This window comes from Mesoplodon bidens, assembly GCF_964165515.1.
Source record: "Mesoplodon bidens genome assembly, chromosome: 12".
Taxonomy (NCBI): Eukaryota; Metazoa; Chordata; class Mammalia; order Artiodactyla; family Ziphiidae; genus Mesoplodon; species Mesoplodon bidens.
In genome coordinates, this window is record NC_138168.1 from 24326715 (window position 1) to 24348288 (window position 21574).

At 42.7% G+C, this 21574-nt stretch overlaps 2 long non-coding RNA genes across 2 annotated transcripts in view; one reads left to right on the top strand and one right to left on the bottom strand.

The window, feature by feature from the left end:
- Positions 1-1650: 1650 nt before the first annotated feature.
- Positions 1651-21574, bottom strand: part of LOC308626426 — a 194381-nt gene continuing 174457 nt past the window's right edge. Inside the window, exons 4-5 of the long non-coding RNA XR_014017247.1 lie at positions 2207-2277; positions 1651-1986 (exon numbers count right to left, since the gene is read on the bottom strand). This is a non-coding gene — a long non-coding RNA (uncharacterized lncRNA). The remainder of the gene's footprint in view (positions 1987-2206; positions 2278-21574) is intronic.
- The window catches only part of LOC308626427, a 123257-nt gene continuing 105461 nt past the window's right edge, over positions 3779-21574 (top strand). The window contains exon 1 of the long non-coding RNA XR_014017248.1: positions 3779-4282. This is a non-coding gene — a long non-coding RNA (uncharacterized lncRNA). The remainder of the gene's footprint in view (positions 4283-21574) is intronic.

Genomic DNA, 21574 nt, shown 5'->3' on the forward strand with positions numbered 1-21574 from the left:
AACTCTCATCTCTTGTCAAGTGTGCACCGTGCAAAATCAGTAGGGCTCAATAAGTGACTATGTCTCTTCCTACTGAAAACATGTCAAGTTTCAGGGAAGTTGAGTGATAGCTTTTAGTTCTCTGTTGCTCAAAAAGCTTGGGGTACTGTAGCAGTTCAGTCTTATCCTCCACCTTATTTGTCCCACATCTGTCCATCCAACTGATGTCTGAATTCTCAATTTACTGCCCTCAGCATACCACCTTTGGGGGGTGTCTCCTACACCTACATGTATCACTTGCTCAGTCTTCTCAGCTCTTTGCATCCCTGTATCTTTGCCTTCTTTCTTGGTATCTTGTACAACTACTGATGTGACAGGGGACGTAGGAAATGTTTTACCCTTGACCGCCCTGGCAGAACCTAGTAGAGTGCAACCAAGTGCACGTACATTATTTAGATTTCATCAACGAAGGAAATAATATTTTATAAGACTGACTGGGAGGGAAAGGAGCAAAACCAGAAGGGACTGAGGGAAAAGAGGTCAAAGGGCTCTGAAGCCAAGTTTTATTCATTTCATGCCTTGTTTGGAAGTGACTGATGTTCGCCAACTTTGACAAAAGGGCAGTTTTCTCTGCAAGTTTTGTGTAGATCCCAATTGGTCTTTAATCATTCACTGTGAACATCGACTGACAACCAAGTGCCAGGTAGTTAAAGTATCTAGGTACTTAAGATGTCAGTGTGTGAAACAGATCTTATCGAGCACGTTGTAAAAGTTCCAACCAAATAAAGCAGGGTGAGGGACATCAGTGATCAAGGGTGCAGACTGCAGTGCCAAAGTTTCCACACTTCCAAACACACGTGAGTGCAATAAACAATGTAACACAATGCTGTACACGGAGGTGGTTTACGACCACAAGAAACATTTTCAGAGCCCCATTTTTGTACACTGTCTTAATACTTGGGCCAAATTCACTATGTGCCTGACCACTACAGGCTAATCAGTCTCATGAACCTGACTGAGCTGCATGGACCCCAAATTGAATTCTCACCGAGGCAGGTGAACATTTTAAGAAACAGAGTTCATTATAAGGTGACAAGAATATCGGCACTCTGACTCTGACATTTAAGTATGGGCTTGGGAACGATTTATTCATGCAGCTATTTAGGGAAAATGATTATGCACGGAGCCCAACCACCTTGGTTAGATCAGATGCTATTACTGTTTACACTAATCCATTCTGCACAATGTTTGACCAGTTTTAACCTGGATTTTATCAGTGACCTTCCCTCATGGCTCCTGTTATGCTGTGCTCTCTTCCTTAATTTTCAGCATTACTCCTCCCCATTTTTGGCATAAATACCCCTGCATATTACTATTATACTAGGACTAAATATTCCACAATTCAGCTAGTATACTGATCGTTTTGGTGCCTGGCTTTCCCTCCCCTCGCCCCAGTCACAGGTCCTGTCTCTCTCCTCTGCCTTCACCTCCAGTAATTCAGTAATACTTAGTCCCCTGCACAAAGCCAAGGTTTCCCGGATCCCCTTGGGATCCTTATGATCGCCAAACCCAGTCCTCTCTCCCTTCTAAGGATTTTCCCACAATAGTATAAACTTTCACTTGGCTGTATTTACAATTATGCATTTTAAATTCAGACAGGTGACCAAAGGCTAAACATTCACTCAGAATTATTTAATTACAAGGCTGGATAACTGAAAAAGGATTTTCCATTAAAAACAGTTTCAGAGCTAGAAAGTATCAATAATATACTGGCTAACAGGTTACGACTCTAGGGCAGTGACAAGATTAAACAGAAATGGCTTGAATCTTATGGATGCATTAATCTAGATTCGATGTCCGCTCAGAAATCTCTTTACAAATGCAATTTCAAAATTAAAAAAATAATCTGTCTTGAGTTTTGTTTTCTTTCCGTGTCCATAAAATGAAGAGCTTTTCCTGATCACCAGTTTTTCATACAACAGACAAGTAAATCTCGTGGCATTAGCCCTAGAAAAGGAAGAACATTTGAGACTTACAAGACTATCAACATCTCAAGAACTTATTTAAAGGAATTTTCAAAAATACTGTCGTCCTTATAACGGTCTATCTCAGAAGCCAGATCCGTGTAAGTTTTTTTCAACAGAAATTCAGGTTCGGGATAGGATCATCATAGATAAGACCAAGGACACAAGATTGACTGATTGTTAAGCAAAATATCTCTACTCACAGACATGTTTACACCTTAGGAACTTCATGGCGAACTGGCCTCTTTCAATGTGCAGACAGCGACCCCTGTCACTGTTGGCAGAGAAGAAAAACACTAGTGTGAAGCAACAGTTTTTCCCCTAAGAGGCATAAGCTAACAGAAAACTCAGTTATAAAATCCAAGCAACAAAAATTTGTTATCTCATATCTGCATATGGGTCTTATCTCAGAAGCCGAATCCGTACATACTTTTCTTCAGGTAATCCGCTTCGGGATAGCTTTCCTCATTGATCAGACCAAACTCCATTAAGCTCTATCACACTGACACTTACCACAAACCAGAGCAACATTAAAAGGCAAGTACTACGGAATGCTATAGTAGATGTTGTAAGCCACATAACTTACTTTCAAATGAAGCTGTTCATCAATCAGTGACGGTCATAGCTTCATTAGTATTCATCGACCTGCAGGATGCTCCTTCGAGGACAAAAAAATTTCTCATTTACTCTACATGTGGACTAAACACACGCAGACTCAAAGTATTAATACGAGTCCAATACACACCTGGTAAGATTGTCAGGTTTTATCCAAGTCATTTTCCAGCAAACCTTCTCCCATACGTTTTGGAACTTTCCTTTGCATCTAAAAAAAGAAGCTTAAGTTCAAATGATGCTCCATCATCGTTTCTGTAAATCAACAGGTTTACTCCTTCGGTTTAAAAACTAAGCCCTCAACAACCCTTACCTCTGCCTCTCCACGGAACAGCTCCGTTCCACCGAAAGCCATTGCTCTTGCGGGGCATCTGTTTAAAATTAAGCGTTCTCACAGAATGTCATAGTTCAAGGTTTTCAGCACTAAACTCCTCCCCTTCAATAATCCTATTTGCACACAGCGCCACCTGGGCACAATACAACTCAAGTCTCACGCCGAGTCCGGGGCTACCCATTTTGAAATAACCGTTGATCTGGCCATGGGAGAAAGACACCCTATCACAGGCCTCTCGCTCTTAACGTTAGGGTAACCCCCCGCCCCCAAATCCCAGGAATGTTGTCTTCTGCCGGCCGCCTCCCAGGCTCAGTCAGCGGCTGCCCGGGCGTTAACAACCAGACCGCGCGCAGCGCCGCAGCCACCAGCGGCCGCCTCCGCACGCCTAAGCTCGAAGCCGGCCGCCACCACGACTCGGGACACGTGGCGGCCCGGCGGCGCGTTCCCCACCTCTAAGTTTTCATCACCGCACTCTAAGTCCCAATTTCTGAAATCGTTTCACCGTACTGCATGCCCCAACCTAAGCTGCGCCGCCCGGGTTCGCTCGGACAACCGCCCGCAACGCCCGCTTACCTAGTACCACCCGGAAGCTCCCAGGTCCTGACGTAAAAGACCGAGCGGTGTCGCCAGCACTTCCCTATATAGTCTCTCCCGAGCCGGAACGAGGCCGCCCCTCCCTCTCGCATCTATTGGGCGCTGTAGAGTAAGTGGGCGTGACCGGCTCCTGACGGGAGGAGCGAGAGCGCGCCAGGCGGCTCTTTTCTTTCGGGAACTCGTTCCGGGGCGTGGTGCGCACGCCCAGCCCCGGGCGCGCGCCTGCTGGCTCGTCGCGGTCCTTTGCTTCCGAGTGTGGCTCTACGTGGCGCGGGAGTGGCGCCAGAATTTAAACGAACAGCCGCCTTTGCAGGCGAGGCTACCACCTACCCTGAGCCAAGTCTGCCCGCGACGGCTGGGGCGGCTCGGGGCCGGCAGTGGACTTGAGTGTAGCAGTGGACTTGAGTGTAGGGCGGCCTCACCCGGTGACCCGCTCGAGAAGTCGGGCTGGCTGGTTGGCTGGCGCCTGCGGGAGTTGACGCCGGGCGACCGCTGCACGCCCGGAAAGAGAAATTGGCGGGCAGAAATGCTCGGGTGAAAAAAGTCTGTGAAAGCACCGTGTTTCTCCTCCGGTCCACAGCGAGAATGCCGCGCGTCTCGGGAGAGCCGGCCCGCCGCGCGGCACGCGGCTCAGCTGCGCTCCGCGGGACCCGCCCCACCCACAAGCCGCCGGGCGCAGGGCGCTGCTTTTAACGCTGATCCGCCTAGAGAATTCACCCCGAGACGGGAGACCCGAAAGGTAAATCCTCCGCTTGGTAGAGGAGAACACTGAGGCCTGAAGTAGCTAAGTAATTTTCCTAAATTCACACAACCAAAAAAAAAAAAAAAAAAAAGACTTTGCTATTTAAAATTTTTTTGTACTAAATTCATTGTTAATGCATGCAGGAGAAATATTAATTTAATTTAATTTAATTTAATTTAATTTAATTTAATTAATTTCCCAGAATGCTTTATCCAAACGACACTTCAATTCAGTAGCAACGATTACATTAATTAGTAAGTACGGGTAAATATACGTACGTCTATGCACACACGGGAGCAGGTGACATTAGAACATTTCGGCATTTGAAAATTCAGGTCTTCATAGCACTTAACAACTAGTCATTATGTACGTGTGCGTTTGTTTATTGTCCTCCGCCGGTGCACCGCTCTTTATTTTTCTGCCTTAGAACAGTGCCTGGCATAAAGCAGGTGCTCAGTAACTACTGGTTGAATAAACGAATGAATGAATATATGCGGTGGCTTTTTAGAAAATTAAAATGAAGACCAAACTCCAGACTAAAAGATAATAGTGAAAAGTAAATTTCTATAACAGGAACCTAAGCGATGAAGTGTTTACTTGGCTGGGCGTTATGTATATTTGAAAATAACCATTTTGTAATGTACAATGTAAATTTGCATATTCCTCATATTAAAACAACTAAAAGAGTACAAAAGGATATAAAAAGCAAAGTAAAAGTTCCTTTTCATATCGCTGGGAATCTTCTCCTTACTGTTAACAGTAACCAATATTAACAGTTTTTGAAACTTTCTATGCACATATATGTACGTATTTTTTGACATGCAAATAGGATCTGTGTCCTTTTCTGCAACTTGCTTTGCCCCCTGGTAAATATCATAGACACCTTTTTGTATCAGTACATATAGATGACCTTCTTGTTTATAGCCTGCATAGTATTCAGTTGGATGTGTCATAATTTCATAACTTTCCAGCTTTTCACTATTTCAAATAGTGCCGAAGTGAATTATAGGTATATCATAGTGAGCTTGTGAGAAGATCTGTAAGGTCGATTTCTAGAGGTGAGGCAACGGTTCCGTGCACTTAGATTTGTGATAGATATTACTTAATTGTTCCCAGCTTCCTTCCACTCCCATCAAATGGTTGTGTTGTGATCATATTTTGAAGTGTGTTTTGTTTTGCTAATTGAGAAACATGTATGGCTGTTATGGGATGGCCATTGTCACACAATTGAAACCGAAAACTGTTACTCCCTTTGTTCCCTTTGAATCACTGTTTGCTGTGCTGAAGACCCTTAAAATCATCTGGTCAAAAGCAGTATAAAACAATGATTCTCTACCCTGACTTATCAATTGAATTACTTGGAGAGAGAAAAAGTATCAGATTTCTGGTTCCTAACCTGGAGCTACTAAAGCAGAATATCCAAAAGTGGGACCCAGGAAGCATTTTAAACAAGCATCTGGGACAGTGCTAACAGAAATATAACATAAACCACAAATGTGAGTCATATAGGTAATTTTGAATATGCTAGTAGCCATTTTAAATTTAAAATAGTAAATAGCATCAGATGAAATTAATTCCAGTACATTTTATTTAACCCAATAGAGCCAAAATATTTTCATTTCAATATATGATCAGCATAAGTTATGTACTCAGTCCTTAAAATCCGTTGTATACTTTACACTCACAGCACATCTCAGTTTGACTGACCACATTTCAAGTGCTTCATTGCCACATGGCTAGTGGCTGTTGTATTGGACAGCTCAGGTCTAGGGTGATTCATATACATATATAAATTTGAGAACTGCTATATTAGGGTAAGTGCAGTACTGCACATCTGATATATATTCCAGTCTTAAAAAAAAAAAGACTCCCATATTCCTTTTAACTCATAAACGGATAACTCTAACAAATGCAGTGCAAAATGAAATGAATTTAGAGCCTGATTAGTGACAACACTGCCCTCCAGTGAATGTGGCTGATGACTGTAAAGTCAGTACTTAATTCATTCAAGACTTTTATCTCTTCAAGGAACAGGAAAACATACTGAGGGATGAAGCCAACAGTTATTGCTCCCACACCTAAAGCAGACAAACGAAATGCTACCAAATATTTTTAAGGGAGTTAAGAAAGACCATATACAGGTCAGAACTGAAATTAAAAGTATCCTTGAAGAATTTAGCATACTGAAAACAACTCCTCATATTCTGTTGCAAACTTTCAGATAAGATCATCATTTTAATCATTTTTTTGGAAGAAATGTTCACTGAGCCCCTGGTGCATGCATTGTGCTTCAGGGAAGGTTAATGTGAATACACAAAAGCCCTTGCCCTTCCTGAAAGAGTTTATACTTTAGTAAGAAGTAACCACCCAATTTTAGACACCTCTGCTTTATTTTTTTTGTTTTGTTTTAATTTTTGCTGGAATCTAGTTAATTTACAATGTTGTGTTAGTTTCAGGTGTACAGCAATATGACTCAGTTATACATATACATACATGCATATACATATATACTCTTTTTTAGATTCTATTTTCATATAGGTCATTACAGAGTTTTGAGAAGAGTTCCCTGTGCTCTACAGTAGGTCCTTATTAATTATCTATTTCATATATAGTAGTGTAGACACTTCTGCTTTAAAAATTAGACATTCATTAAAGACTTTTAGGTAAGATTAGAGTGTGAACCAAATAGTCTTTTAGGAAGAGTTTGGAGAGAAAAAGCAGTGTTTAGAAATTTAGTGCAATCATTTAGATGACATTTTGTGAGGGACGCCACTCTAATTTTGGCCATGGAGATGGAAGGCAGGGAAGAGGACAACGCATGGTGAGAACTTATGTGCTACTAGGTTCTTGTATGCATTGGATCATGTAATCTTCAAAACAATCCTGGTGTACACTTTAAAGATGAGGAAAATGAGGCATAGAGATCTCGGTTAACTAACTTCCCAAGTCCTTCTGACCCCAGATTCATAATCCTGTCCCCAGAACATGCTGTGGCTGTGTTAAAGGAGGAGATGGTTCTTTGCTTGATGATGTGATGATCTGTGGGAGGAAGAGGAAGTGGAGTGGAGCCTAGGCAGGCAGGAGAATGGCAGCTCCACTGAGAGGAAGAGGCAAGTCAGGAATGACTGATTTGGGAGCAGGAAAAAGAAGATTCAGTTTTGGTTGTGTTTGATTTTGAGGGGAACATTTGGTTACACATTTGTCCAGTGGACCATCAGCAATGTAGAACTGAAGCCCAAGAGAAGAGTCGGGGCTAGAGAAGGACCATTTGGCAAACTAATGAAGATGATGAGTGAAGTCATGTGCACAAATGAGTGTGGGGAGAAAAGAAAAAAGGGCCAGCAGCAGTTGCCTAAAATCAGTGCTGTAGTGTGTGCAGATGTCCTGCAGTAGATAGCATTTAAACACATAGTCAATACACATAAAGAGCTGGTTAGATAATGAATGTATGAGAAAAGAGTTCACATGTACAGCTTTTGGTTAAATCATGGGAAGCATATGTATGCTAAGTTAGGTAATGTACACATAATTAACTTCTTCCAAAGTGGGAAAAAAGTCAGCTTTCAGAAATAAGAATTATCTGATAAGGGATAATATCCAAAAAATATAAAGAACTCACACAACTCAGTAGCAAAACCCCCAAAACATTCCCATTGAAAAATGGACAGAGGATCTGAATAGACAGATTTTTCCAAAGAAGACATACAGATGGCCGACACGTATTGAGTTGACCAAAAAGTTCGTTCGGTTTTTTCCGTAAGATGGCTCTAGCAGCACTTAGTGACCTTTAACTTCATTCGAAACAATTTTGTTAGATTGTGTTGTGACAGCTGTCATATCAGCGTGCATTTAAAAAAGCTTATCAAAATTGGTGAATTTTTGTGTAGCCATTTTAATATGGAAGATGGAAGAAAAGCTACATTTTTGGCATATTACGCTCTATTGTTTCAAGAAAGGTAGAAACGCAACTGAAATGCAAAAAAAGATTTGTGCAGTGTATGGAGAAGGTGCTGTGACTGATCGAATGTGTCAAAAGTGATTGGTGAAGCTTTCTGCTGGAGATTTGCTGGACGATGCTCCATGGTCTGGTAGACCAGTTGAAGTTGAGAGCAGTCAAATCGAGACACTAATTGAGAGCAATCAACGTTACACCACTCGGGAGATAGCCGACCTACTCAAAATATCCAAATCAAGTGTTGAAAATCATTTGCACCAGCTTGGTTATGTTAATCACTTTGATGTTTGGGTTCCACGTAAGTTAAGCAAAAAAAACCTTCTTGACCATATTTCCGCATGTGATTGTCTACTACACGTAATGAAAACATTCCGTTTTTAAAGCAAATTGTGATGGATGATGAAAAGTAGGTACTGTACAACAATATGGAACGGAAGAGATTGTGGAGTAAGCGAAATGAACCACCACCAACCACACCAAAGGCTGGTCTTCATCCAAAGAAGGTGATGTTGTGTGTATGGTGGGATTGGAAGGGAGTCCTCTATTATGAGCTCCTTCTGGAAAACCAAACGACTAATTCCAACAAGGAGTGTTCCCAATTAGACCAACTGAAAGCAGCACTTGACGAAAAGCATCTGGAATTAGTCAGCAGAAAACGCATAATCTTCCATCAGGATAACACAAGACGGCATGTTTCTTTGACGACCAGGCAAAAACTGTTACAGTTTGGGAAGTTCTGATTCATCCACCATATTCACCAGACTTGCACCTTCGGATTTACATTTATTTCAGTCTTTACAAAATTCTCTTAATGGAAAAAATTTCAATGACCTGGAAGACTATAAAAGGCACCTGGAACAGTTCTTTGCTTCAAAAGATAAAAAGTTTTGGGAAGATGGAATTACGAAGTTGCCTGAAAAATGGCAGAAGGTAGTGGAACAAAACGGTGAATACGTTGTTCAATAAAGTTCTTGGTGAAAATGAAAAATGTGTCTTTTTTTTTGGTACGCGGGCCTCTCACTGTTGTGGCCTCTCTTGTTGCGGAGCACAGGCTCCGGACGCGCAGGCTCAGCGGCCGTGGCTCATGGGCCCAGCCGCTCCACGGCATGTGGGATCTTCCCAGACCGGGGCACGAACTCATGTCCCCTGCATCGGCAGGCAGACTCTCAACCACTGCGCCACCAGGGAAGCCCACAAATGGAGGTCTTCGTATTCTTTGACTGTTAGAACAAGAGATAAGGCAGGTGTAGGGAAAGGCAGTCATGCATAGCCTGTTGACCCTTGCATAACTACATAAGAGCATGCCTTGGGCCTGGAACGTTTTCTTACATGGAAATAAGAAGTCCTCACAGCCTGTGCCGGGCATGATTTGTACTTTCTTTGCTCTGCTTTAAGCATGTGCATCGTATGACATCCGGCCAGCCCTTCTGCTATAATCTATTCCTGGTGGGGAGAGAAGGGGGTCCTTCACCAGCACAGGAGGGGTACGTGTAGACCATCTTCCTGCATCGGCTGTGGGGCAAGATGCACTGGCCATGGGGGAGCCATACTCACTACTGAGGCTGATCTTGCTCTGTCTGTTCTCTGCGTGAGTGAAGTGTTGTTCCACCCAGTGCCTGTGTGAATTGTGTCTTTGTTGGCAACTCTGATGCCTGCAAACTCTGCAGTGAGAGCACAGCTTGGTACTGCTGCTTCTGGTGGTAGGCAACAGGTGTCACTTGCTTGACAGTTTGGTGCAGTGAGCAAGGTCACCAACAAAGTATACCATGGCACAGGGTTCATCAGCGCAGCCATCCCAGGGTGGTGCTAGCTCCTTGGGGGGATGACGTCCCTCTAGCCGACTGGGGATAAATGAGATGCTGACAGTCTCCTTGTCAACAAGGATAAACTGGTGTGATGGACGAGGGCAGAATGCAAGAGGTGAGCCCTAAACATTTTTGGAAAATTAGCCTAGCTTCTGGCCACCTTCACACTCCTAAACCAGCCCCTAACTTCCACATGCAAGGGGTTGCAGATGACACCCAAGGGGAGTCAAAGGCCCCTGTGTAGGAAGCTCCTCCTCATTTGGGTTGTTTAAAAACCCCAAGTAAAGCTTGTTTTCACTCAACACAAAACCACTCATGGTGTTGCTGAAAATGTAACTGCTGAAATGAGGTCCTTCTCTCAGAATGAAATACGAAAACTGAAAGACAGATATGGGCAGAGGCCAGGGGGAGTCTCACGTGACTTGGATGGTGCATGTGGTTGATTAGGGGGCCTTGCCGACTTAAATATCTCAGACTGAGTGATGCAGTCCAGAGAAGCTAATCACTGACCCCTGGCTGCAATGTGTTTTTGCCCACATGGGACAGGGCAGTCAACGGGGCAGAGAAAAAGATAAGCCCATGTTGCTCTTGATCTGGATTGCGAAGAGTATGAGCACGGCATTCCCAACAGTAGGGACTTCCCTAAGACTAGGAGCCCCTGGAAAACCACTCATAAAGCCATGACTGCATTTCAGGTAAAAGCCATAGATGCTGCCTATATGACCCTGACTCTGGGGTTGTGGATGATGCAGTGGAGTCCTTCATGTGACGGGGGGCTCTCCAGTGGAAGACCCCATTAACCCTCCAGTTGTCCCCTAAAATGACTATGGGACAAGAAATAGAAAAGCTCCACTGAAAATGTTCTGTTTGGGATAAAAACAATAGAATGATTTCAGTGGTTTCCAACAATTTGGGCGAAACAGATAGAAAACCAGCAATGGGAAGCCATGCCCAGAGGCCAAAAGGGCAACTCAAGGGAAGACAGAGGAGGAATGAAGGAGAGAACAGGGCTGACCCACAGCAATATGGCTTCAGTTGTTAAACCTGGATAGAAAAAACAAAAATTGATGAGATCCCTACAGAAGACTTTTACCAGTGCTACTGGACAGAGAGAGGTCCCTCTAAATTAGAGGTTAAGGCTCTAATCCCATATTCCCATTGTGATAGCTCGGCTGGAGCAAAATGAATCAGACACTCTCCACGCACTCCAAAACAGACAAGACTCCCTGAACTCACTAGCTAAGCTGGTGGTGGTAATGGACAACCAAATAGCCTTGCTCTGCTGGCAGAACATCATGGCATTTGTGTTATTGCCAACACTTGTGTATATATCAATAATTAAGGAAAGGTTAAAAACTGAGCTGGAGAGGATCCATGCTCAGGCAGGATGATTATCAGCTGTATACCTGCAGTCCCCCTAGACTCTTTTCAGAAAACTCTTTAGTTAGCTTACTCCAGGCCCTTGGGGTTCTTGATTAGGGAGCATCCTTGAGGGAGGTCTGATCACCCTCCTGGGTCTGGTTCTCCTTGTGACCCTGATGAACTGCTGTCCCAAAATGACATGGAGCCTCTGCGAGTAAACCGCATCCATATGAATTGTTCAGGGGCCCCACTGGACCTAGTTCCATCTCCAAATTTGGGAGCGGAGGGTGTTCCTACCATATTTGATGTGTTTTATCTGCTATTTCAGTGGCTGAGCAAGGGTTGGGGGCTGGACTATTGGGAAAGACAGTTATGTATAGCCTGTTGACCCTTGCATGGCTGCATATCACGGGACACATGGAATCGTTTGGGAATCTCTTTCCCTGTTCTGGGTTTGATACGTAATTCTTTGTTCTGCTTAAAGTGTGTGCATGATATGGCACCTGGCTAACCCCAGCTCTATCTGAACCTGGTGGGGAGAGGAGGAGGTCCTTTACCTGCAGCCCAGGAGAGGTGTGTGTAGACCATCTCCCGGCACTGTCTGTGGGATAAGATGCGCTGGCCATGGGGGACCGACACTCATTACTGAGGCTGATCTTGCTCCGTCTGTTCTCTCTGTGAGTGAAGTGTTGTTCCATCCAGTGGCCGTGTGAACTGTGTCTTTCTCGGTGACCCTGACACCTGCAAACCGTGCAGGTTGACATCCTGGGACTGCTGCCCCTGGTGGTGAGCAACAGATGTCCACTTGCTTGACAGCAGGAAGTACAGGTACGGATAATGGAAGTCATTGTTTGTATTTTCTCACCTAACTACGAGGCAAGGTCATCAACTGAGAATGGAAAATTGGGAAGTATAAGAGGTTTAAAGAGAAAGGATGTGTGAAATTATCAGTATGCAGAGTAGCAAAGCAGGCAGACCAGGGAAGTGAAATAGGATTGGTTCGCAGTGTGGAGTGCACATGCAATTTATGGCCGTACATTTATTGCGAGTAAAGCTGTGAACTTCCTATTTCTAGAAATATTCAGACATTTGGATGCCGGCATGGAGCAGGTGGGATTAATTGGGATAACTAGGGCTAAAGCTTTGTCAGGCAGGATAATGAAGGGAGAAAGGACTGACTGAGAGAGTTAAGGGTGTTTGCAAGGAAATGATTTGAACAATTAATAACGAAATATAAACTGGGTAAGAAGATCATCTGTAGTGAGAAAGTGATGGTGTCCATGGACTGGAGGTTTCATTATAGCCGAAGAAGAGCTGCAGTGGGAAGACTAGAAAAGATAGGAAATGGGAGGATTAGAAAGTAGCATTCTGGAATTTGAGATTTTGGAGGTACTGTAATTGTTGGTAAAGACAGGGTCAACAGTGTTACTGTGGGGGTGGGGGGTTGAGGTGGAAGGATGAAATGATCACTGTGGGGAAGGTTGGGGAGCTGAGAGTCTAAGGTGTCAGGTGGGTCATCACCGTGGACGGTGACACTATAATTGATGAGTAGTGGGAATAAAGACTACAAAACGTGCTAGAGTCATCAGTGAATGAGGGGGTGTGACCCAAGGGCTTGAAAGATGACAGTAACGAGAAAGAACTAGTGTAAAAATATGCTGCCCTACTTCAAAGATTATGGGGCTTCTTTAATTTAATTTATTTATTATTTTTGGCTGCGTTGGGTCTTCATTGTTGCGCGCAGGCTTTTCTCTAGTTGGGGCGAGTGGGGGCTACTCTTCCTTGTGGTGCGCGGCCTTCTTATTGCAGTGGCTTCTCTTGTCGTGGAGCATGGGCTCCAGGCGCGTGCTTTTCAGTAGTTGTGGCGCACGGGCTTAGTTGCTCCGCGGCATGTGGGATCTTCCCGGACCGGGGCACGAACCCGTGTCCCCTGCATTGGTAGGCGGATTCTCAACCACTGCGCCAGCAGGGAAGCCCGATTATGGGGCTTTTGTAGGAGGAAAGAGGAATAAGATTTGGGAGCTACGACAAAGAGCGAGGGGAGCACCCCTCCACCTCCGAGTTCCATGGGTGGTTCAGTTTGGGACAAAGTTTGAGATGTTTGGACACATCCAATACAAGATTCCAAGTATGCAATTGAATATTCAAGCCTAGAATTTGGGAGAAAGGTGAAGGATGGAGATATGCACTTAAGATTTGTACTAGAAATTTATCAGCTTTTGGCCACCTGACATCCACAGTGATCCCCCTTCTTCCAAGTTCTTTTACTTTTTCGTGGATCTGTCTTTCATTTACTCTCAGCTCATATTATTAATATTTGGATGCAATTACAGCACTCTCAGCTGTAGAGTAGGGCCTGACTGGCTTAACCACCCAGTAAATCCTGCCACCTAGCCTCAGTGACTGGCCTGCAGGTGGAAATGACCCAGTTGGAGTCAATGAGAGTAGACTTGACTCTTGTCCAACTGTTGGGAAAAAGAAGCTTTCTCTTTCCTTTTGCATATTGAGCGTAGAGGATGTGAAATCTGGGAGTGCTGCAAACACCTTTTGACCACAAGAGGAGAAGCCCTCTGAGAATTAAGTCAGTACACAGAGGGCAGGAGAGTAGAGCTGAGCTGAGAGGCAGAGAGAATCGGGCTGTAAGGATATCATTGAACATCATGGATTCCTGTGGCCCTGGAGTGTAGCCATTCCTCAGTGAAAACCAAGTTGTGTTCAGTTATCTATTGCTGCGTGATAAACCACCCAAACTTAGTGCCTTAAAATAAAAACAAGTCTCATTTTTCAAGATTCTGTAGGTCGACTGGACAGTGTTTTGACTGGGCTTATTCATGCTGAGGCATTCAGTTAACCAACCTGCTGGGGGTGGGCTCAGCTGGCACAACTAGGATAGCTGGGTTTCTCTTTCCACATGGTGTTTCATCCCAGGCTTCTTCACGGCATGGAAGTAACAGGGCAGTATTCCAAAAGGTTACCTATTAAGCCTTTGCTTATATCATGTATGCTGACACTCCATTGTTCATATGAAGTCATATGGCCAAGCCTAGAGTTAGTATGGAGAGGGTACCCAAGAGTGTGGATCCTGAGAGGTGTGAATAGTACTGAGAGGTGTGATTCATCGAGGCTATTACTCTAATGACTTACAACCACCTGTTTCTACTAATAGTTAGACCACTTGAAGCTCATCCATGGACTGAAGTGATAGATCAACCTCAGTTTATCTCATTAAAAAAATCTCCTGTGTTAAATATCCTGTATTTCCCACTCTAGATCCACTCTTTAACCTTCTCCATCGTGCTTCGTGCTCTGGGAGGCTGCCCTAAATGGACTGCAAAAATGAATTCCCTTGTCCTCTGGCTTCCCATTGGTTTGGCCCAATAGGGAACCCCAGCAGGAGGTCACAGGGAGGAGGGGGTTGCTGTTGGCCTCCACTGAAGGGAAAGCTTCTGTTACGGTGGCCCTCTCCACTCTTCTCTTTCTTCCCTTGCCCCTTCAGACACAAGAGTAGTAAAGCTCAACAAGGCTCAGGATATTATTTTATCCTTTTGGTTTTCCTACACCTTATCCACCTTGTAAATAGTCTATTTATTGAAGTATTCTCTAATTATCCATATGTTTCCAGTTGGGACTGTCAATAATATTTACCTCTACAATCCTGTTTTAATGAACTAGGATTAAGTGCATTTCAAAGTACACACATAGGGACTTCCCTTGTGGTGCAGTGGTTAAGAATCCACCTGCCAATGCAGGGACACGGGTTCGATCCCTGGCCTGGGAAGATTCCCATATGCCACGGAGCAACGAAGCCCACGCACAACTACTGAGCCTGCGCTCTCGAACCCACGAGCCACAGCTACTGAGGCCGCGTGCCACAACTACTGAAGCCCACGCGCCTAGAGCCCATGCTCCGCAACAAGAGAAGCCACCGCAATGAGAATCCCGTGCACTGCAACGAAGAGGAGCCACCAACTCGCCGCAACTAGAAAAAAGCCCGCGCACAGCAAAGAAGACCCAACACAGCCAAAAATAAAAATTAATTAATTAATTAATTAAAAAAAATACACATGTACTCATATATGTGATAAAGAATATGCTTATTTTGTCAACTTTGCCAAAGTGAATTAAGCTTTTGATTTCTGTATACCAGCCTGACCTTAACTACCCCTTTTACTTCAGCTTCTCACAAGCAAATTATAGGCAGTATTAAATAAGATGTTTGGATCATTCTTTTTCATTTTTAATTAATTAATTAATTAATTTTATTTATTTTTATTTTTGGCTGTGTTGGGTCTTCGTTGCTGCACGCGGGCTTTCTCTGGTTGCGGCAAGCGGGGGCTACTCTTTGTTTTGGTGCGCAGGCTTCTCATTGCGGTGGCTTCTCGTTGCGGAGCGTGGTCTCTAGGCACGAGGGCTTCAGTAGTTGTGGCACGCGGGCTCAGTAGTTGTGACTCACAGGTTCTAGAGCGCAGGCTCCATAGTTTTGGCACATGGGCTTAGTTGCTCCGTGGCATGTGGGATCTTCCCGGAGCAGGGCTCAAACCTGTGTCCCCTGCATTGGCAGGCGGATTCTTAACCACTGCGCCACCAGGGAAGCCCTGGATCATTCTTAAGCATTGTTTAGAATGACTGCAAACAAATGATTGCCTAGAAACTGGCTGGGAATGCATATAATAATTGAATTCCATACCTTGTCAGTATATTTTATACACTTGCTGTTGGTTAGTTCTCATTTTATAATGTCTTGAGGGACATAATCCTAGAATCCTAAATCCTCAGAGTAAAGTTTGCAACCATTTCACCCTTTAGCTTTACAATACACAACCATGTGTTATTTTTAAACTCTGGTTTTAGAGAATTTCATAATTCTCTAAATGACAAACAGCTAGATGACAAACAGCTATTATAGATTTCTTAAAGGTATTTTAAGAGGATGAAATTGTGGCCAAAGTTCTGCATGTTATTAAATTCCCAACACACTACAAAGTGTTGCCAGTTATTTTTATCATACAACAAATGTGATGACTGACTATATTTTGTAAGTACTTCAGCTATTAAGTATCAAATGTCATTAGTGGTTCAGTAATTTCTTAAAAACAAAATTAAAGTGGAGTTGGAAATGGGCTACAGTGTGTGGCTTCCTAGATGTACATTTTTACTTCGCTCTTGTCACACTGTACTTTCCTGTGGTATTCTGGTTGGTCTATTTCAGGTGTATGGAGGAACCTGAAATGCATGTACTGTCCTTCCATGCCAGTGCATTGCAAGGCCACGGATCAGGAGACTTTAGCTCAGAAATGTTATTTAATAGCCGATCATAGACAGAATTTTCCCAACTCGTATTGTGTGGGTAATTAGACCTTGTCAACTTTGTGAAATGATTATACAATGAGGGTTTTGAAATGGAAAGAAAGAGTTTACTTCTGAGAGTTACTTACGTATAAGAATAGAAAATAAAAGGTAACCTTTTAAGAAAGACACACTGGAAATCAACTTTAAAACAATTTTAATTAATTAATTTATTTTTGGCTGCGTTGGGTCTTCGTTGCTGCCCTCAGTCTTTCTTTAGTTGTGGAGAGTGGTGGCTTCTCTTGTTGCAGAGCATGGGCTCTAGGCACGCGGACTTCAGTAGTTGCAGCACGTGGGCTTCAGTAGTTGTGGCTCCCCAGCTCTAGAGCACAGGCTCAGTAGCTGTGGCGCTTGGGCTTAGTTGCTCCGAGGCATGTGGGATCTTCCCGGACCAGGGATCCAACCCGTGTCCCCTGCATCGGCAGGTGGATTCCTAACCACCGTGCCACTAGGGAAGTCCCGGAAATCAACTTATTTGGAAAGAGTTTCATTACATTCAAAATTCATTAGCCATGACAGACATTATGGACAGACCTTATGTACACACTGCATGCTCTGAACATAGGCAACAAACATCAGCTATAATTTATACTTTCATGGCCATTAGAAAGCCCTCATGAGTTAAAATAGACTTAAGGCATAACAACCAAATAAAGTGAGGGAACCTTGATAAATTCTGGTTGAAAAATAACAGTTAAAAGACATTTTTTGGACAACCGAGAAATTTGAATTTGGACTGGATATTACGTAGTTTTGGGGTATTGTAATTTTCTTAAATGTGTGAATGCTATTGTTTATAGAGGGGAATCTCCTAATTCTTAGAATATACATATTGAAATATTTAGAGGCAAAGCTTCATGATGTCTATACCTTACTTTCATATGGTTTGGACAAATATTCACACACATACATTTCATGTATTTGCTTAGTTTCTATGGATAACGCATGGAAAATGGTTCAGCAGTACGTATGTGAGATACATACATCTGTGTATGTGTATGTATGCGCACACACTGACATATATGTATGTATTTTTACCATATTCTCTCTCCCCCCAACATGCGCATATGATAATATTATTAACAATTATTGACTCTAGTTGGTGCGTATAAGGTTATTCATTATCCTTTCAGTTTTTCTATGTGTTTAAAAGAAGGGAGTGGGGAGGAAACCCTGGAAGGTGGGGAATCCTTGTAGTAGGTTACCGTAAAGACAGTTATTTTTCTCCCAATATCTATTTTCTCCTCCTTCCTCCATCTTCTTCCTTAGTAATAGAGCTCTGAATTTATTTGGCGTGGCAAGATGCCTTCCTACCTTACTTTTTTTGTTTGTTTGTTTGCAGTACACGGGCCTCTCTCACTGTTGTGGCCTCTCCCGTTGCGGAGCACAGGCTCCGGACGCGCAGGCTTAGCGGCCATGGCTCACGGGCCTACCCGCTCCACGGCATGTGGGATCTTCCCGGACCGGGGCACGAAATTGAGTCATTTGACCTCTATAGTTTCTTACAGCATTGATTTTGTGGATTATATCCTCATAGTATATTTTCACATGTTCCTCGATCTTCCGTTTTTTCAGTACATTGAATCTAGATTCAATAGGTACATAACGTCTGGTTGTCTCTTTCAGGAAGCAGACAGTGAAACAATGCCTAAATCCATTAATGCTTTAGGGATTATAAAATTGTGATCTCTAAATCTCCTTTTCACAAGAGGAATAATCCTAATTCTCAAGAATATTGGGGATGACATAATTATAATCACATAATTACTTGTTTATTTTATTCCACATTATACATGCAATATTCTCAGAAAAACAACACCAACACTACCACCATTCATGTGGTTGCTGAAAAAAATTAATTTTGTGTATGCTCTCCTCATGTTCCTACGTTTAAAAAAATAGATGTATGGCACAGTAGTACTGTAACAACATTATAAATGCATATAACCATTATGTACTACATAGTCTCTTGTATTCGTCATCTAATCTTAGTTCTATATGTAAATAAATATTTGATGTTAACCGATAGTTCTTATGTCAATATTTCTCTAGTCATCATGTTATCTGAAGCTCATTCCCTAGTAGATTTGACAGGAAAGGCTCACGTGAGCAATATTCTGTGAGTTCTTGTAGGTTGAAAACAGTTTACTTGCAGCATTTAATTTTGAAAATCAGTTTGGCTGTATATAAATCTTGGTCATATTTTCTTTCCTGGAGTACTTTAAATATGTTACTCTATTTTCCTTTGGCATAAAGCATTACTGTGGAAAAGTCTAATGACAATTTGAATTTCTTGCCCATTTAAGTGATTTTGTCCTTTGTCTCAATGCCAAAAAATTCTTTTTTCTCTCTTTTCTTCAAAATCTAGTAATTTTATTCACATATTTCTTTTTTTCCCCAGCATATTAAGATATAATTGATATATAACATTGTATAAGTTTAAGGTATACAAGATGTTGATTTGATACATGTATTTGATTTTATGTATCACAAAATAATGACCACCATACCCTTTAGCTAATACCTCCATTATGTCACATAATTACCATTTATTTTTTTTGTGATGAGAACATTTAGGATCTACTCTCTTAGCAACTTTCAAGTATGTGATACAGTATTATTAACTCTAATCACCATGCTTCACATTAGAACCCCAGAACTTATTCACGTTTTAACTGGAAATTTGTCCTATTTGATCAACATCTTTCCTTTCCCCCAACCCCAGCCCCTGGTAACCAGCATTTTACTCTCTGTTTCTATCAGTTTGGCTTTTTTAGATTCCACATACAAGCAATAGCACAATGTATGTGTCTTTCTTTGACTTATTTCACTTAACATGATGCCCTCAAGGTCCATCCATGTTGTCACAAATGACAGAATTTCCTTCTTTATAATAGCTGAATGATATTCCACTGTGTATATATACCAAATCTTCTTTATGCATTTGTCTGTTGATGGATACGTAGATTGTTTTCATACCTTGGCTACGTAATTATTATGGATAATGCTGCAGTGAACATGGGAGTGCAGATATCTCTTTGAGGTCATGTTTTCATTTCCTTTGGATATATACCCAGAAGTATGTAAGTATTCCTGGTTCTTATGGTAGCTGAATTTGGTTTGCTAATATTTTGTTGAAATATTTTGCCCTCAAGCTTATCAGGGATATAGGCCTGATATTTCTTATAGTGTCCTTGTTTGGCTTTGGTATCAGGGTTATGCTGGCCTCATAAAATGGGTTTGGAGGTGTTCTCTCTTATTCTACTTTTTGGAAGAATTTGAGAAGGATTGGTATTAATTCTTCTTTTAATGTTGTGGAATTCACCAGTGAAGACTTTGTTAGGTTATACTTGAGAGGTCCTTTTGCTGGTTAGTTCTGAGAGATCATATTGTCAAGACCGCTCCATCCCTTTCAGACCTTACTATGGACCCCTGATGTTAGAGTGTGCAAAACCCTTCCTAGTTTCAGCTGTTATTCTTAAATTGACCCTTTGAACTTTTCAGTGAACACCTGTTGGCTTTTTTTGGCTTCTCAGGTCAATCAGCTGTCTTTTGCTTCTCTTTACTTTCCTCTGTTACTGATACCATGCAGCTCTTGTAGCTGTTGGTTTTTATGCCCATATACTCACATTTTGGGGTTTGTAAAGCTACCTTTAACCTAGTTCTGTTGTAGATGTTGTCTGTGGGCTGTTTATATTACTACTCTAATTGCTGTATTTGTTTTTATGGTGAAATTTGGGGGGATCCAAAAGCTATGTTGCTTCTGCTTCAATATTCCTAGAATCCTCTATGATTTGTATTAAAAAAATTAAAAGCCATGCCTACGGCTTCTACTGCCTACAATCACTGTATTGGTTTGTTAGGGCTGCCAGGCTTCTTGACTTATAGATGGCTGTCTTCCCCCTGTGTCTTCACATCATCTTCTCCTTGTTCACGTCTTTGCCTAAATTTCCTTTTCTTACAAGAACACCAGTCATATTGGATTCAGGCCCACTCTAATGACCTCACTTTAACTTAATTACCTCTTTGAAGACCCTATTTCCAAATATCACATTCTGAGGTACTGGGGATTAGGACCGCAACAGATGAATTAGGTGGTGTGGGGCGGTGACGGGGTAGGGGTGGGCAGAGAACACATGATTGAACTCATGTCAACCACGTATGTTCTGATGGCTCCAAAATCTTCTTTATTTTTTTAATAAACTTTACTTTTAAAATTTTTATTATATTTATTTCTTTATTTTTGGCTGCGTTGGGTCTTTGTTGCTGCACGCGGGCTTTCTCTAGTTGCGGCGAGCAGGGGCTACTCTTCGTTGCGGTGCAAGGGCTTCTCATTGAGGTGGCTTCTCTTGTTGCGGAGCATGGGCTCTAGGCGCGCGGGCTTCAGTAGTTGCGGCACGTGGTCTCAGTAGTTGTGGCTTACAGGCTCCAGAGCGCAGGCTCAGTAGTTGTGGTGCACAGGCTTAGTTGCTCCACGGCATGTGGGATCTTCCCAGACCAGGGATCGAACCCAGGTCCCCTGCATGGGCAGGCAGATTCTTAACCACTGCGCTGCCAGGGAAGTCCCAAAATCTTCTGTTTGTATCTCTTGACCAACACCTCTCTGACAGGTCATTTTCCCACATTTATATGCTCTTGTTACTTAGCACACTTCACTGAATGAATAAATTACCTAGTAGCCAATAAATATGTGGCTCCACAACACTTGAAACATAACATGTCCCCAGTTGTACGCCTTTTCTTTGCTTTAAACTTGTTACTCTCTTTGCATTCATTAACTTGGTAAGTGGCACCAGTATAGTCACTTAGTTTCCCAGGTCA